This window comes from Hirundo rustica, chromosome Z (assembly GCF_015227805.2).
Source record: "Hirundo rustica isolate bHirRus1 chromosome Z, bHirRus1.pri.v3, whole genome shotgun sequence".
NCBI lineage: Eukaryota > Metazoa > Chordata > Aves > Passeriformes > Hirundinidae > Hirundo > Hirundo rustica.
This window is the reverse complement of record NC_053488.1, coordinates 3,194,168-3,213,375: the sequence shown is the minus strand read 5'-3', so window position 1 is coordinate 3,213,375 and position 19,208 is coordinate 3,194,168. Positions and strand designations below refer to the sequence as shown.

At 41.4% G+C, this 19,208-nt stretch overlaps 1 long non-coding RNA gene across 1 annotated transcript; it reads right to left on the bottom strand.

Moving 5' to 3' along the window:
• Positions 1 to 1,082: 1,082 nt before the first annotated feature.
• LOC120765429 (uncharacterized) lies at positions 1,083 to 18,785 on the bottom strand. Its single transcript, XR_005704420.2, has 4 exons — positions 18,678 to 18,785; positions 18,082 to 18,168; positions 8,987 to 9,337; positions 1,083 to 1,217 (listed from the first exon to the last, which is right to left on the bottom strand). It is a non-coding gene; the product is annotated as an uncharacterized LOC120765429 (long non-coding RNA).
• Positions 18,786 to 19,208: the final 423 nt, after the last annotated feature.

Genomic DNA, 19,208 nt, shown 5'->3' with positions numbered 1-19,208 from the left:
AGGTCAGGTGTTTCCTGGCAGCTAATGGCCACCTGCGCTAAAAGCTGTCAGTTGCTGCAGTAATTCATTAAATGATAGAAAATGGTCCTTTTGTCAGTCATTGTGGCAGAAAATGCAAAAGTTTTGTTTCAAGTGTAATCAGCTTTATGACACTAATGCCGCAGGAATTCTAAGTGAACACAGGAGTTGCCTGGTAAATGGAGAAATGCAGTGTACACAGCCAAACTTGCAGAGAAAAGACCCAACTTTTGTGAACTGCCAAATGCCAGTGAAAGGAAGAAATAGCATTATTTTTCTTGACAGAATGCACTATATCCTTTACAACTTGGAGTTTTTCTGGGGAGCCAAGGGAAGGGGGAAACACAGGACCCCACTTCAAAACTTAACTTCATTGATTCCACTTCTACAAAACTGTGGATAAAGTATGTTCCTACCAGGATGTGAGAAGCCATAAAGAAGCAAAAGCCTTCCCTACAGGCAGTGTATGATGTTGGTGAGAGCGCATGTATGAATTTCTATTCAGAAAACATTAAAATGACAAGGTAAGTAAGTATTCACAGTTGCCTGAACCACATGTTCCTGGCTGCACCATTTGCAGTGATAAGGTCTCATAAGAGCCCTGAGCTTGGTACACACCAAAAGGAATCTATTTTCAAGTTTTACTTCATGCCTGATCTCTCCCATGCAATCTGTAAATGGCAATAGATTTGTACGTGATAAAGAAGCGCAGGAAGACCTTCCTTCAAACACCTTTCTTCTGCCTTGGTGAGGAAAATGTTGCACTTAAATTGAGCTGTATACTTAACAGAGGCACAATGTGGTGGAACTTCTAAGCTCTTCTGACTAACCAGAAGGTTAGAAATGAGGATCATAACCACCTCTCCCGAAATTTTTATATCTGTGTTTTGATTGTTGCTATTGAAGTCAGAAGCTACTTATGTCTCAAACCCCATGCAATGTGGACCAGAAAATGGAAAGAACATACTTCCTTGTGACCTCTGCAACTCTTTGACAATTAGTGGTTGCACAGCTGGCAGAAAAGGCAGGAGTAGCCACTGGGTTTGGCATGTGTCTCTGTTACCTGAGCTGAGTGCTGGAGGAGAACCCATCAGTCAGGACAGCTAACGATTTTCAGCTGCATCTTCCAAAGAGACATCCAGTCTTCCATGTCCTTGCGTCCCCAGGAGGAGGCTACAGCAAAGTAGGGCACAGTTGTGCTGTACAAAGGAAAGAGAAAGGCAATTCACTTATTTTTCATTTGCCTGGTTCTGATTCTCCTCAGAAAGAAGTCCATAAATATTCTTTTCCACAAACAGAGAGAGTGCTGATCATTTACTAAGTTAATAAGTAGCTACGGTCCTCAGGCAACGACTGAAGGGCATGGAATTCAAAGGGGATTTTATCCCTAACACCATCAGCCTAGGATGCCGAAGATGCCTTGGGAAGGTGAGGAAACCACCAGCCCCATGGTTTAGATACCATATGTCCATCTAATAAAACCCCAGAAAAGACAGAATGCTACCACTGGGCCCTACCTGCATAGCACGATATTCATCATTTACATGCACGTGTGAAAGCAAGAAGGAGGGCCAGTGTCGTGGCAGGCAGCGGTGGTCAATACCGTGATGTCCCCAGAGAAGTGTCCTAAAAAGGACACACCTGATCTCACAGGCACATCGGCAACACCCAGAGATTCCAGCTCAGCCTAGTGATTTCAGCTCAGTTGTGAGCTGAGCCTCCAGGGTGAAGGAGAAGGGAATCTTCATCTGGGGCTTCCTCAGAGCCTTTATCCTGCTGCTCCCTCAAAGGGCTCCAAGGGCAAAGAACCAGAAAGAGCAGGGCCTTATATAGGTAAGCCAGGGGGTGGGGCTACACAACTTGGCCAATCGGGTGGAGGATTGAGAAATGAAACAATCAGGGGAAAAATCAAAAATGGACCAATCAGGTGGGGTAAAAAGGAGAAATGACCCAATCAGGGGAAGGATCGAAAACGGACCAATCAGGTGGGGTAAAAAGGAGGAAGCAGGGAAAGGACAAATGAGGTATAACTGATTGGCATATCAACCACACAGCCTCATGGTGGGAGCACGTTTGCTCACCCTGAGGGAGAGAGCAGCCTCCCAAGGTTTCTCCCTTAGGAGAACCGCCATATTCTTGAAGTCTCAGGGCTGTTTTCTCTTCAAGGAAGAGTGTCCACATTACCAACTGGCCTACTGCTCTTTGCAGGCCAGCAAAGGTGAGAGTCATGAAGAATGGAGAAGACAATCGTATCGCCAGTACTACTTGATCTCAGGCCTCTTCTTGGGTTCTAATAACTTCTTTATCCTTTGAATGAACGCAGGAGCTTTCACTTGTATTTTAGCCAAAGGTGATATAGCAGGCAAAACTTTCCCTCTCTGAGAGTTCTGGAGCAGCAAAGGAGGGGTCTTTGGTTTTGTATATGGCAGGTTCAAAAAAAAAAGAGGGATGGGGATGGGAGAAAAAAGGGAACAGAATAATGAGGTAGCCACACTGGCTGATGGAAAATAGCAGGTAATTTGAGAAGAATTTCATTATGCAGGGCAAATTAAAAGATTGAACTTGCAAAGAGAAGCCAATAAAACTACAGAGATGAAAGAATTAGAAAATAAATAAATTAAAAGGCAGAGGTAGATGGAAGTAAAATATTGCTTTCATCACCTAGTGCAACATCTGTATTAATGTTTCAATAAGGGGACAGAGGGCAAAAGAACAACATCATACCGTAATTTTAAATTAATCAGGTATCTCTTGCGGCAAAATCACATACATATATATATGTGTGTATAACATATGTGTATATAACAAATACATGTAAATTCACTCCCACTGCAGAAATTCCTGTCAGATCTACCCACTTCTGCAGAATTGCTTCAGTCTGTCGTGTTCTAATTCACAGTGTCTCTAATGCTCTGTTTCTGAGGTGAAAATGGAAAGGTGAGCAGCATGTGAATCATAATGTCTTTCAAAGTCCGCTGACCGCCTGAAGAAACACCAGAAAGGTACAAACTAGCTGGATTCTGACATCTGAAGTTAATAGCCCGCATCTTATTCGAAGTACAATATAAAATTAAATATAATACCCTATTATTATGAGATTTACTGAATGCATAATTAAACTACTAAGGAATTTCTGTATCTGCCAGAGTGCTTTGAAAACTCCAGAAGACTGTTTATGAAGACAGAACAGGCTGCAAGTGGAATGGATTTGATACCTGACTGCTTACCAGACAAAGGCTGGCAATTTTTGTGATTCTGCAATGTAGTGTCTTAGTGTAGATATGGCCACTGAAAACCGTGATCTTGAGAAGAAAGAGTCACGCATTTCTGCAAATTCATGCTCCTTGTGTCCTTTAGGGTGATGAACCAGATACTTTTGCAGGGAGACTTTAAACTACAGAGAAAACCTACTCAGACATGACATCTGGTTTTGTTTCCTTCACAAAAAAAGGGATTTAAAAGGTCATCTAATGGAGGCATATGCCATCCCACTGACAAAATGATTGAAGCAAATTATAACAATTATTATGAAAGTATGAGGTGAAGAAGTGCCAATGTAGTGTAAAAGACATGCACAAGTTATTCAAAGGGGAAATTCTGACTGAAAAAGGAACTATGGAAGGAACATAAATTCTTGGAAGTGCTTAGTGGTAACTGAACTTTAGGTACCTCTTAACTAAACAAAGCTCAGGCCATAAAAAAGTTCTTCTCATGAACATCCTAAAAATGAACTTATCCGAGGAGAAGATACCTGCAAAAATGTAATTCTTACAATTGAGACATTTGGGTTTATTCTATGTGAAGACAAAGGTGGTTGGGCCATTTGTGCTGTACAAATAAAAATCAATCCTAAAGCACATGAATCCTACAGCAACTTTAAAAAATAAAGTGTTTTTTTTTATTATTCTTTGGGGACCAGAACTGGCCTCAAGCTGTATTTCCAATGAGTATCATGCACTACCTAATGGGTAAAACTGAATGAGAATCTGAAAAACCTTCAAGTCACTGTGCAGTGTTTCTAGTAGCAAGAACATCCTTCTTTTCTCATGTCACCGATAGCATCAATTTCACAAAGAAAAGTAAGTAATGAGTCATTTTGAACAGCAGACAACGACAGTACTGGCCTTTATTCTCACTTGTGCCACAACCCCTTTCACACCAACCTGGGAGACCAGAGAGTCTAAAAGCAGCACTTCACCAGGTGTTGAGCAACTTTAATGAACATGAAAATCAAACCCATTACTTGAGAGAGGGTATAATAAAATGTCTGGATGCCAGGAACCATCACACAGGTGCTCCACTCACTGGGAGACAGAAAGAGACTCAATCAAAGCAACTAGGAAGGAAAACTATTCCATTAGCAGCAGAAATCAGGGAAAACCACTTCCAAGAAAGGTGGCACTCTGTACTTGGAAGGAAGGAGAGCCTCTCTCCCTCTCTGCAGTTGGTTTTGCAGACAGTAAAAGGTTGCAGGGACAAAAAAAAAAAAAAAAAAAAAAAAAAAAAAAAAAAAAAAAAAAAAAAAAAAAAAGGAAAGAATAGGTCTTTCTAAAGCTTGAGCACTGGTCATCTGAGAGATCTAATTCTGCAAGATAGTGCATAGAGCAGACAATAGCAGCTAAAGATGACTGGAGAGACAGAAGAGGAGAAGATAAAAGAAACAAAGAAGATAAAAGTTGAGAAAATATAGCTAGAGGGGAGAAAGAATCAAAAGTAAAAGGGAGAAAAATGAAAATTAAAAAAGCCAAACCCATAAACAAATAATCCTACAGACTTAAACCAGATGTCTCCAATAGGAGTTTGGGCTACAATGCAGTACAAATCTGAGCCTAAGAGAAAACAAAAACAAGACACATGGGAATACTTTCTCTTTCAATTCGTCCTTGTTTGTTACATGTCCTGATTTTACTTCCAAAAAGGAAAAATCTCTGGCTGAGAAAAAGCCTTAAACATTTCTCCATGTTGCCACTTTCTTTCTCATCTCACATTCCCATAATTGGAGTGTTTTCACTTTGACTATTGATGTTTTCTCTGTCATCAAGCAGCTGCATTGAGTGCATCACCTGGGTACAGTCGGATTTGGGGCCTGGCAACTGGCAAGAAAAGGGTGGTAGTGACACCCCAAATCCACAGGGATCTCAGAAGAATATTTCTCATTAAAAAGGCACATAGGCATCATGCACCTCTTGCACTGAAACATTTTGTTTATGCCTTATGCCCAGAGCACGAGGGCACCAATCTTGGGTGTAACTTCAGTAATGCTTTACTAACCTGAAGCTCTGCTGTTCCCTGCGGTCTCCACTGAACCAAGATTGGCTGTGGTGATGCTTCAACACCCTGCTCCACTGCTTGGCTCTACCTACAGAGGGGAAGGTGAGTTCAGCCCTGCAGGTCCCTCCAGGATGAGCATTCCCAGCGTCCATCTGGGAAACATCCGTGTCTGACCTTGGAAAGTGCAGCACTCTTCTCCTGTGCTGATTTCCTATCTGTTGGGGTGGCCCAAGGTTTTTATTCTGCCAGTGATATTCCCCACCCTTTCAAAGGACAAGCATTTAACAGACCTACGGTCTTCTCATGGTCCACCATGCTCCTGGCAATACCATACCTCCCATTATATTTTAGCTTCTTTTTCCTCAGATTCAGTAAAGCACTTAACGTGTGTGAGGTCAAAAATCTTGATACAATATGAAGGGATAGAAAAGACTGCAAGCTGAAGGGGAAATCTGCATATTTCTGAAATGGTGGGAGCTATTATTTTGCATAATGCCTACCCAATTGATGCAGCAGATGGAGGAAGGGAAAACAGGTTACGTGCCTACAGTGTAAGCGTATTGACAGGCTTTGCTCTGCCAACTACCTAAATGACTTGCCATGCCTCTGTTAGAGTGGTTTCTGAGAGGATGTGAAATTGCAGTTTAGACTGTGATTTATGAGTGCTTTTCATGTCAGAAGAGTGTGCTGAAGCACAAGTTTATCTGCAGATATCTGCCCTTGGGTTACAAAATAATAATTTTGTAAAAGGTAAAATAGTTATCATTTGGATATAGAAAACAAAAAGTAAGCTTTGATTGGAATCTCCTAGTAAGAAGCACCTTGAAAGATCACATTATTTGTATAATCATGTTATTTGCCACTCTGTGACTTTAAAACAAAGAAAATTCAAATAAAATTTTCTCTGCTTTATTTGCTTCCAAATTAATTTCACCAGTTGCTATTTTATGACTTCATATTCTCAGCTTTCACACCAGCACTTATGAGACTGGGGTATCTTAATTTTGTTGATGCATACTTAAGATCACATCTAGGAGCTTATGAAACTAGGTGTTGAGTTCCTGCAAACACATGCCTCTTAAGGACAGTCCTGGGAGTGCTGAACCTGAAGAGTCAATCCTGCTTTCAGCTCCACTAGGAATCCTGGGCTGGATCTGAGGGAATAACATTTCTGAAATCGGCGGAGTTTACTACCCAAGCCAGATTTTTCTGTAAAATATGCATGATCCATGGATTTGTACCTGTTTCGCTGCAGGACACACATAATTAAAAAAAAAAAAAAAAATCTACAGTATTTCCTATTACAAATCAGTATTTACTTCAGCAAACTTTTTAATTTCAGAGACAGATAAAAGATTAATGGGGGAGAAAACTGTGTGAAACAGGCTGAGATTTAGAGTTTGCAGTATAGAGGCCTAGCATACACTAAAATACTAACACACTGTTGGTTTATACCTGACAGAGTTTGTAGCTGTGCATATAAAACAAACCCAATTTAAAACTGTGAAGCTCTAACTAGCCAAGAGCCAAGCTGTTTTACAATTGTCTTGCTAAATATATTCTAAAAAACACCCCACCCATTTCAAATCTAGACAAGTCTATGTATGGCTAACTTCAGCAAGAAGAAAATGGTTTTATCCCACCTTGAATTTCTGCTTCCTAGGAACCCCACGTCCTTTCCAGTGTCCTGTGCCATGATCAAACCTCCTGTCCCCCTTCCCTAGGCTGTGCCCTCTATCCCTGCTGACCGCCAGAAGGCATTAAGAGGCAGGGGTGCCCCATGCCCATCCAAGTGGCACTAGTGCAGGCACAGGGATGCAGCTGCAAAGCCTTAGCTCCAGGCTCTGCTGTCACATCTGCTGGTTATGGCCCATGACGCCTTAAGTTTTAGCTTTCATGTGTTTCAGATTCTGGGCTGCCCAGGGGTGCAGTTCTGAGCTCACACTCAGGGTCACTCAGCTCTCTGCACAGAGCAGGAACACAAAACAAATCCTTTTCTTGATGAAGACCAAGGACAACTTTCAGGCCCAAAAGCACAAGCAACAGTGGGCTGGAGGAAGGAACAGGAAGGATGGGACCTCACAACCTGAAGATGTAACTGGACAATTAAACCCCAAAATGAAAATGGACCAAAACTTATAAAAATGTAAGATCTCATGAGCGCTCAGCCATTTTGTGACCATTCTTAGTCCGCCTTGGGTGTAGCCCTGGTCAGGCTCCTGTCCTGCCCAAGGTGTATCCCAGAGGCCTTTCAATAAATACCTACTTTATTCTCTAGCTCTGTCCAGCCTCTCTTTCAGGTCATCCTTCCTAAGGCATCACCCAGAAAATGGACTTGCAAACTCCATGATAAGGCTGTTTGTCTGAGTTGTTGAGATTTTTGTGCTTCCCATAGTGAAAACAGCTTAGGAGGCAAATGGGCTTGTCATCCCATCCCAAAATATGCACAGCAGCATGTTTATACAGGATCTGTGTGAAGGAGCAGGGGGATGAAGGTTGCTTTAACTTGTCCCAGTAAGTTTCATTTGTTCTGGCGCATTTTGGATGTAGCAAAAAACACCTGTACGTCTGTCACCTGCACCTAAAGTAATCCGCTGTCCCTTTCAATTACACAGTCCTTTTGTGAGATTAGTTTACCAGTTACAAAGAAATCTGTGCTTGCCTGGAGCCAAAATCACCCACTAGCACCGAAATGGGGGTTTGGTAGGTAGCACACAAGGGTCTCCCCACAGCAGCATGACCCAAGGACTCGGTGGCTTCCCGCCTGCTTGCACACCACCACCACCACTTCCTCCTCCCTTTCTAGGTCTCTGCTGCTAATCCACACCACCTGACAGCAAACATGACAAATTGCCACCGTGGGACAAGGAGCTCAGGCATTTCATCAAGGGTGGTAATACACCATGGCCTCTCCCCTGCCTTTTGTATTTTCCTCACATTGCTGCTGCCTGCATTGATCCTTTCCATGTCTGCCCTTTCATCTGCTCTATCGTCAGCCTTCGTTGACATGGTACCAGCCACATCCCTGGTGAAGCCAGTGCACCAGGGCACTAACCTTTCCTCTCAAGATGTCCTTGTCAGGGATTTTAAATTCTAATCAAGTATAGCTTCACCAGCTTTCCCACCTGTGAGGGAATGCGATCAAGTGCTGCGGCACCAGGAGGTAGGTAGACAATTATAGGGAAGAAACTCATCCTAGTTCTGGTCCCTTGAAAACACTGCTCCTGTCCTCACTGTGTGTCACATTTAGCTCCTTCGTGTGTGTTTTTAAGGTATCCCCACAACTAAAAATAATAATTAAAAAACCAACCCCCCTCAACCCCCCCAAAACAAAAAAACCCCAAACCCCCAAAAACAAAAACAAAACAAAAAAAACCACAAAACCCCCCCAAAACAAACAAAAAACCACCCCACAAAAAAAACCCCAACCCCTCCAAAAAAGCCAACAAAACAAACAAACAACAAACAAACAAAAAAACCACCAACTCCCCCCCCCCCCCAAAAAAAAAAAACCAAAAAAAAAAACACCCACTAAACCAAAACCTCTGGGATTAAACCATCCCGCTTTTGAAATCCTTCAGCTGCTGTACTGTCACTGCAAGTCAGTAGGTCACACCTCTTTATTCCCACACGGCAACTCAGCAGCAACAACAGAGCCAAATGAATCTCTACTCATTTGGTTTCTGTGGTCTAATACCTGCCAAGCACTTGACCACAGATCTTTGGCTTGTATCTTCAGCCTCCAGGATCCTGAGTTGACTTGCCTCCAGCTACTAGCTGAGACTGCAGGAGCTTAGCTGGCACGGACAGCACAGGCAGTGTGCACTCACTTCACTCAGTCCATAAGCACATTAAATTCATGTTGGATCTCCAGCTCTTTATAGGTCTTGAGGGAAAAGGGAATCCACTGAGCAACTGGTTTGTTTTTGCAGAAATATGTAACAGTCCTTTCTTCATTTTTGTTGCATTTCCTAAACAATGATGTTTCCATTTGGGGACAGGTATAGAAGCACTGACGTATTGAAGGTGCTTCTGGAAAACAGGAGGCCTAGAAGAGACATTTTGAAAGGCACATCAGTCTGCCAAATGTATGAACTGTGAAAGAGTAAATATTTTTAAACTGATTTTAAATAGTTTTGAAGTCAGTGGAGCATACTGCAAAAATCAGCCCTCCAGCTTTATAAGTTCTCCATCACCTCCGCCCTGGCTTGCACAGAGAATAGATCAGTCTTTCCTTGAATGAAGCCAAATTAGAAGTTGCACACCAAGAACAACTAAGGCACTTCTGGCCCAAATCAGTCCAGGAGATTGAAGCAGAGAAAGTTCAAAGCAAATCGTGAAGAAAAAAGTGTATTCTGAGGTACAGCCTATTTGTAAAAGGAGCAAGATCAGGGTTACTGCTGTGGTTATACACTTCTACATAAATGGGTCACAAGTGAAAGATTCCTTTGGTCTTATTCTCACCTAGATTCATGTTTACCACTAAACTGCAAATCTGGCAGAGTTAGCTGATCTCAGCTGAAGCCAGCCCTGAGAATGCAAAAAATGCTGGAGGTCAGGAGCCAGGTGGGATGGAAAACTGGGCAGGGAAACCTCTTCCAGCCTCCCTCTGCCAGCTGTTTCTGAAAGCCTCTGCCAGAAGACCTATGCCTTTCCTAGCTCTAAATCCACCCCTGACAGCAACTGAATGTCTTTGATTTGTATGAATAAATTTCAAAATGTCCTGTGATTACAGCTTCATAATATTCTGGAAGCAGATGGCAGGCACAGATGACACTGACAGTAGTTGTAAGTGCAAATAGGAGGTGGCAGAGAGGAGTGAGGAAAGACAGAGTTAGTTTAGGAAAACTATGAAAGAAAAAAAGAGCTATTACTTTGAAGATGCAACCAAATAATGAAAGTGGGTAGAGAGGATTCAATTGCCACTAGCAGAGAAATACAGAGCTCTGCTTCTTGAACTAGTGTGTGCTTTAATGTCTCACTAAAAAGAGAAGAGAGGGAGAGAAAAAGATGTTAATATATCCAACTGCCCTTGACAATTAGGACCAAAACTGTGCTCTCCCAGGAAATAGACAGCAATATACACTTCAGAAACTAGCACCCATCACCTGGATAAACACACACCATTAACCCTAGCTCCCCCCTTACTCCTGGTCCAGGTGATAAAGTTCCCTGGTCTGAGATAAAGCTCTTTTCTAAATCATCTCAGGAAACAGAGTATTTCTCTGCCAATCCCATCAAAGTTTTAAAAATCATTATACCCTCACTGCAAACCTTGAGGTGATGTTTACTTTTATTAAGATGCAAGTGGGAATGAGAAACCATCCATAGTACTAAAGGAAGTTCTTACAATGTCTCTTCAGAATACATTCACTCTCACTCCAGGCAGCAAGGAGAGATTATTTTCTTCCTTCTATAATCTAAAGAACTTAACAATAGAGAGGAAATCTCCTGGAAGAAACTCAGTGCATCTTTTTCTCCTCTCCTCACCACCTCCCATTCCCAGTTTTTTTTTAAACATAGCATACATCAAAGTAAAAATTGACATGCGGTTCCCTGAAGCTCTCCTACAGTTTTTTGATTTTGGAAATTACATTTTCTACCTTATGACGATTGTATGAGTGAGGATAAAATGCTTGCTTTGGGGTTCACCTTAGACAGAGATGTAATAAACACTGTAACTTTCCACTGTAATGGAACAAATTCTTTTGCAGATGGGCAGGAAGGGACTGTGTGGATTAAATTTTATCTGCGCACTTAAATATGGATAAATATGCTATACGGTGAGTAGACGGAAGAGTGGAAAGGGGGAAAAAGAGAAGAAAAGAGGCATTGGTGGCTTAGCCAGTGAAGTCCTCACTTTTGCTTTAAATGCAGTCCGCCCTAGCTTCTCAGTCCCACTGAGCTGCAGCTGTCCCTATGCACACACACACATACACACATAAAATCCCAATTATTAACAAATAATCCATCGTATTTTGCAGTTTTTCCTCATCTGAATGGCAAGTGTGAGTCAGCACAAAGACTGAATTACACCTGCCTTGTACCAAAATGTTTGTTCTTTCAGGTGCACAAAACAAGACAGAGGTAATTTCAACCATGCCATGCTGTGCTGGATTACTTGTTTGCCTTTTCTCTTTGTGGGGTGCTGTTGTTCAGAAGGGACACCACTGAGGCTGATAAATTCACCTTACTTCTAGCCGCTAAGTTGGAAAAAATATCTTTGTGTTGCCCTGATTTTCCTTTCATGAAATTTACAAAATATCAAAGTGCACCAATACCTAAAAAGGAGAAGGCTATCTGCTCAACACCTCTGTCTTATACACCAATCTTTCACACCAGGATTGCACACCAGTCCCTGAAAGATGCTGCTCAACTTTGTCTATCAACAACATCCAGTGCTTTGTCTGTCTTTTAAAACCATCTTTTTAATAACTTTGGTGTCTTGACATGCAGCTCTGTCCTCAGTGTACGAATGGCCTTCCTCTGCCTCATCAGAGTGGGGAGGAATTAATCCTCCACAGAGATGCTGTGGCAGAGCCTGGTGGAGAGCACAGTGAAGTCTGGGAAGTGGCTGTGTCCAGGACACTCCTCTCCCGGTGTGGGCTGCAGCTGGGACCAGGACATTCCTTTCCTGTGCAGAGGAACTCATCATCCTCTGTCACGCTCTTCACTTGCTCTGTCTTGCCCAGTCAGAGAATAAACACATCACTGGGCTACTGACAGTGCAGACAGCAGGCATCTGGAGTATGGTTCCTCTATACTCCAAAGAAGATCAGAGTTGATCAGCCCCTGAGAGCAGAGGGCAAATTTAAGGACAGGGTATAGCAAGGCTAGGCAGGGTGGTATCATAGAAAAGAAAGCTTGGTGAGGTTCTCTTTCAAGGCTGTATGCACTAGGATTCATGACAGGCTCATTCTCGGTACCAGGAGCTGGCATTGATGCTGAGCTCTGAAGTGTGCACTCTGCTCGATTCACTGCCACAGGTCTGGTGGGCACCTGTGCATGCATTACCTAGGTAACACGGCGACAATTATGGGCTAGCTTCCCTCCTTGTCCATGTCACACGACCCATGATCTTCTGGGAATTTAGTGACACTACCTGAGCGTCTTTGTAGGAGATATATAGCACTTGCATGGCTGGTTGGTCTGCAGGACTGGCTCCCCTCAATGTGCTGTTCAGCTTGGCTGAGGGCCGCTGCAACCTGTGCTTTGGCACTGCGGGTGACCCATCTTGGCATTTTGCCTGGACCTTTGAAGGATTTAGGTTATGGTGGATTGATTTTATTTCTGTAGTTTATACCCAGGCGTTGACCTTTGGCTGTTGGCAGATTGATCCCTTCGCAACAGCTTTGTTCATCCAGCATTTAGACTTACATCATGACAGTAAAGGTTAAAGGACCTTTCCTACAGCTATGCCTACAAATAGCAAAATTGTAAGAAGGCAAGGGCACATTGAAAAACTTGAATCAACACCAAACGCAGCCAAGTCTTTCACATAGCAAAACCCACTTCCATCAGAGATGACTACAGCCCTACCTGGTGAAAAAGCTCTTTGTTTTACCTACACCAGCTTCTCTAGCACACTCAGTCACATCTTGACAGTGGAGGGTAGGAAGAGATAAAGCCCATTTCAAAATGGATGTATTTGTATGATTTTAGCAGCTACAGAGCAGGCAAATTTAACAGTGTCACACGTTGCCCTGCTGAAATGTTGGGAGAACACTGTTCAGACTGTCAGAGCCAAGGGTTTATTTGAATGTGAATCATCCCCTTTATCAACCCCCCGCGGGAATGCAGTATCACCTGGCAAAAACTGGCAATGTCACCTACGCTGATTATTCCATGGTATTGGCACTGGGGTTTCTACTTGGACACTAAAAATACAGAGAAACTGAAACACAGAGAAAAAGAGATTGTTTCTTGGTGACAAAGAGCTGCTCAATGCAATTTAGAGAAAGCATTGAGTGTACTGCACCTTTGCCACACAGAGGCTTAGGTTGCTTCTGAAACACCATAGTTCAGTTCAATTTGTCTTGGAAATAAAAGGTTATGATTTTACTTCAAAATAATTGGACTGCAACTGCTAGCAATTCAGGAGCTGTTTTACACACAGCCCAGTGGTCTTCGACACAGCTGAGCTGTGCATGGGTAAAGAATGGGATGGCTGGTTACTGAAGGTCATCTTATTAGCCCTCCCATCAATAAATTCTACTGACACAAGTCGTCCTTAGCCTACGCACATTTAGATTTTCTGCATCCTTATTTCAGTTACGAGTACTATTTTCCTACAGTACAAATATGTCTTTTCCATAACATATAGCCTGATAGCGAATTGGGCTGAAGCAGCTTAATAGAGTTTTAGGAATAAGTGCTGCCTTTTTGTTGCCTAACAAAGCCTTGTGGATAGAAGAACTCTCCAGGCACAAACATGGCATGGAGCATGCAGTCCTGAGGAGTGGTGTCAGCCTAACACTTACGGGAATCCAGACCTCAATCTAGTTACTGTTTTAAAAATGTGTATCTCCATTTCCTGTTACACTGGCTTCTGCATCTCTTTAGAGGTGTGGAAAGACTTTCAAGAGCTTATAATTCGGCCAACATGAATCTTGTAATGTCCTCAGCTGCCTATTTCTTTGCTTTCGATGAAAACTTCATCTCTAAAGCTCTTCCTTTGCTTTTCAGAATTGCATTTGTGCTCTTTCCCAAAAATTTTATTTGCAGCCTGTTATGAGTAAACATGGGGAGAAGAAGAGAAATGAACTGTGGAAGGTAATCTTCTGGCTATTCCATCCTGCCTCAATGTGTGTCTCCTCTACCTACGTGCAGCATCCTGGATTGCCCACAGTTTATTTCAGGTATATACGCTGGCCTCCTATTCATACATAAATCAACTTCATTGATGTAGTGTTAGAGCTTACGTATTCGGTTTATTAGGGGAGTCTAGTTCTAAAAACTTCCATATTAAAATCCTACAGTACACTGCCTAGCTGATAGGCAAAAATCTCATTCTGGTTGGTCTGATTGTCCACTAAAAACAGACATATCCCTTTTACTATAACACACTGTTAGAGTTATGATGGAAATTGTCTAAAAAGCCTCTTCCTCTCCATTTTCTCTCTTCACCACAGCAGAACAACAGCACCTTTTTTTTTTTTTTTTTTTTTTTTTTAAATATACACCCTGTACATTGCATAAGGCAGTGGCAGACTAAGAGAAAAGAAATAATGACTAGTTATTTTGTGTTTCATTCATTAGAAGAGTACTGCATTGAAAGTAGAATGGGAACTCTCATTTGAAGTTTTATCTTTGTCAGGAATAAATGAATAAACAAGACAACTTTCTAATGAGAAGATGGCAGGTGGTTCACCATACACATATTTTGCTGTCTATCAAAACTGCATCCAGAGTCTTTATACAAAGTTATGAAGTATTAGGGCTCCATCTAAGATATCAAATAATGTTCCTGCTTGTCAGCAAGATGAATCATACAATGTGTTTTCCTACTCTTCAGCACATTATATGTTCCCATACACAAATGAGCACACACCCCTGTGTGCTTGGGACTGCTTGGTTTAGGCTAATTTCTTAATTTTCCAATTCCTAATAAAATGCCAGCTTAGACTAATTTACCATGTTTTCTGGTGGCACCATATAATTTTATGACGGAAGGAGTTCTTGCACATAATAATACACTTGTGAGGTTTCCAGCTGCCCTTGCCATGGAGTGTTCCTGTGCTTAACACTCAGAATTAATTCACAGGGTTTTACATCAAGTTGAAAAAACCACAAAAATCTGGTCTAAGCTGAGCAGAGTCAAGCTCACCTGTTTTACCAAGTTCCTAGACAGACCAGAGCTTAGCTTGGAACTAAATCACTTGAATGGCATAAGTATATTCTGGAAAACAGGTTGATAAAATGAGTATATTAACATATTCTGCATACAGATATGTGATTTTTGTGTTCCGCCATTTTGAACCCCACAAATCCAAAACTATATTAAAAAACATATTGGATGGAAATGACATAAATGCAAATCAACAGCAGAGCCCTGATCTATTTATGTAGAAATCCAAGTTAATTTTAAAAAATAGGGGGAATTAATAATTAAGGATATTTTGCAGTGTCACTTTCTATCTTGTCACAAGCTCTTGGTGAAGTCACTGCAAACAAATCTCTTAAAACACACCTTTGATACCCAAGAAGCCATGCCAACAAATTAACAACCCTGAAGTATTGTCCTTTTGGGAACTCTCTTTGGACTGTGCAGCTGCCCACAATTATCAACATGGACCATGGGAAAACAGAGAATGCTCTCAGCTTCTTCATTTGAAAGTGATCTGTATTCTGGAAAACCAAAAAACTAACAGTTCACTTCAGATGTCTGTCTGTGAAGAGAAATTTTGTGTCAGCATATCAAAATGTCTGATTGAAGCCATGTTAAAATTGGTGCTGAAGAAAAAGTGACAGAAAAAAAAAAAAAAGAAAAAAAAAAGGGGGGGGGGGGGGAAGGGCAAGAGATCTCATTTTCTTGTTCCTTTCATGATAGGAATTTCCATGCCTTTTTATTTCAAAATCAGAAAAAAATCATATCTTGGGCTGCAGGTTAGTTATTTCCTCTGCCACACTACTCCTACAGTGTCATGAACTCTCAGGGACACTCCACACAAACATCCTTTGTAGAGCTACTCAAAACATTTTCACCACTGGGTCCCTTCCAAATCACCATATCCTATAACTCTCTCATTAACACCAGGCAAGGTGGCTTCACCCACACATGGTTCCTGCAAGAAGTCAATAATCACCAGGTGATTATTCACCAGGTGAATCAGGGTGTTCATTGCTAAAGCATTCTCTGTGAATGAAGTCTGGGTCTGTCATTGGGAATGTGAATGAAACTGTTTACAGTGGTGGAAGAGAAAGGAGTCCTTACCCCAAGCATTTTTGCCCTCTGACTCTCACTTAGCTGTAACATGAGCAAAATCTCAACAGCTCGCCCAGGTAGCTGGCACAGGGAAGGGCACTCAGAATACTCATTGCTATGCAAGGCATGATGAACAGTGATGGTCATCACCAGTTTGGCAATTATTTCTCCATTTTGTCATTTCAATATGCCTCTGAGGCTGCACAGAAAGCTCTGCGTCTCAACCATATTTATGGGTATTCTCAGCTGTTTGCAGTTATTGTGTAGTTCTGATTAATACTTCCTCCTCTGTGACACAGAAGGAGCTGCATTCTAATACCATCTTTATTTTTTCTACCAGATCCCATACTTTTGTATTAAAAAAACTCAACTTATAAATCAAGGAAGTAGTGTTGGAGGTCCATAAAATGTGAGACCATGAAAATGTCATCACTATACATTTTATTTTCCTGTCTACTCTTCCTGAATCTTCCAAATGTTGTTAGCTTATTTATGGCTGCATTGTTCCTTTGGGATACCTTATTCTTAAGAGGTACTCTGGCCAGAACTATTTTCATGGTTTAGGTTGTTTGGAATGGTTATTTCAGCTTCCCTCTTGATAGGCAAGATGTTGTCCAATCCTTAGTGCCTGTGGTAGTCTTGGAGCATGCATTGAGTATTGTCAACCATGTTTTTCCCATGTCTGGTAAAATTATTGTATGTTAGTCACACTATTTCTATATACTTTATTCTCTTCAGAGACCTATGCTATTTTTCCTTTGATCAGAGTAAGCACTATTAGGCTTAGAAGATTTTGGCAACAAAGATCACATTGTACAATTGATATTGATCTAGTTCAATTTGAATGAGACTAGATTGCATGGATCAGCTTGTCCTGCAAAAAGTTGGAGCAGTTATCACTTGGGTCTTTATTTCTTTCTATAATAAAACTTGTATCATTTAATTACAGCCAGTGAATTTTAGTCTTCCCTTAATGGCAAGTTAGGCCAGTCCTACATAGGTTCTCTCCTTTTGAATTAGAGCCTGCAATCCATACAAGCATAAGTTGAATTGATATAATATGTTTATAACCTGTAAACCAGGCTGAATGCTTGCTTCCGCCTGCAAAAATTAATATAATTTATAGCTATGCATTTCAGTAACAAAATAATTTCTTTTTCTCTTGTTATATGATACTTATCTCAATGATAACGTACAGGACTTAAAATTGCCATCTGCGCGTCCTTTATAGGCTGAATCCAAATCAATTCCAGCAGTTCTGTGATACCTCCGTGGCTAAGACAAAACCTTTTTAGATGTATGCTATTGTGTAGTTCAGCGTAGTAACTCACCTTCTTTAACAGGAATTGCCATGGGTTTATTACAATTTATCTGAAGGGTATAAGTGGTAAAGTGTTCTTTGTCTAGCAGCTGAGGAGTGTGTGTGTCTGTGTGTGTGTAACACACGCCTTTTTCTAAATTTCTGTAACAACTGTTGAGGGAGGGGAGAATGAAGGGAACAACTGAATCAGACTGAAGGCCTCTGTCCAACTCTTGAAGAGCATTGCCAAAGCATTCTGAGTGCCTCTTCTAAACTGTGATAGCTGAGATGAATATCCCAGCTTACATCTAACTTCTGAAAGGGGGGGGCTAAATAAAATGATGGATAAGGAAGGCCGTGGACATGATAGTAGAAAGGAACTGAAATATAATGGTGACAGAGCCAATACAGGTTGCAGAAAATTAAACCAGAATGGAAATAAGAACACTATTAATAAGTTCTCCAAATTGGAAAAAAAAAATATCATCCTGATGTACAATACATTTCAAGCATAAGTGTGCTGATAGAAACTGCACCATTTCAGAGTTAGTTTAACAGAAAATGTCACCTGGTGGGGGGGTGCAAATGCATAAGAAACCATGGCAAAGGCATTTGTCACATCATCAGGGTAATGTCTGATCCAGTGCATGACATTCTGAAATGCAAGAAGAACATGTAACAATGAAGCATCCCTGTGTAATATGAAATAGAAAAGAGAAAATATTTATATTATTACATGAGAAAATATTTATAATATTACAATACAAAATAAAAAGTATCTTACAGTGACTTCCAATCCTATCAACATTTCACAATGCATGGTGCAATAATGACTAAGGAGGAAAAAGCAGTGATTAAAACAAAAATCACAAGACAGTGGCCAGGCAACATTCAAATGCAAAAGGTGGGAGAAGAATGTGCAGACAGAGAGAATGGGCTTCACCCACCCTGCAAGGAGATGGACAGCAGAGATGAGGAGGGCTGGCTCACAGCAAACACTGACTTTCCAGGAAAAATACTGTTGGGCAGCCTGAAAAACCCTCAAGACTGCAAAACACTCACACCATTTTCTGAAAGACTAAAGCTTTGTAACAGCTCTGTGTGGACTTACCCTTGGTATGAACATGCCCAGCCCTCCCAGAACATGTAAAGGAAACAGCTCACCTAAGTTAATTCATGATGCAGGCTCACATTTTTTCCTTCCAGTATTGTGGAGGTCAGTCTGACACGGCATCTTTGTACTGCCTTACTAAAGAAGCGCATTTGCTGAACGTGCCTGGGCAAAAAGCACAATGAAATCTATGCTTAACTCATAGCAAGGATGTAATTTAGCTCAGACTGCATGATGCTACATGCTTTTCAGTCACAGCCTTCACTGCCTGAAACCAGTTATTCTTCTATTACACCCAAAGCAAAGATGAGAACAAGTGCATTTCATCTTGTTCTTTCAGGGGCGCTACCCCTGCAGGGAGAAGGAAGCACCTTCTTCACACTCATGCAATAGTCAAAAGTATACAACATTGCTTGGAAGCTCTGAAGAAATCTGACAGACATTGATCCCCTTTCCTAGTGATCCAAATTACTTATACTGCCTTATACTCTTAAAAAATTAGTCATCAGGCTAACCTTGCCCATAAACACCAGCTGAAATACCCAAAACCCATGGAAAATACTGCAATTATCTTGATCTGTTTC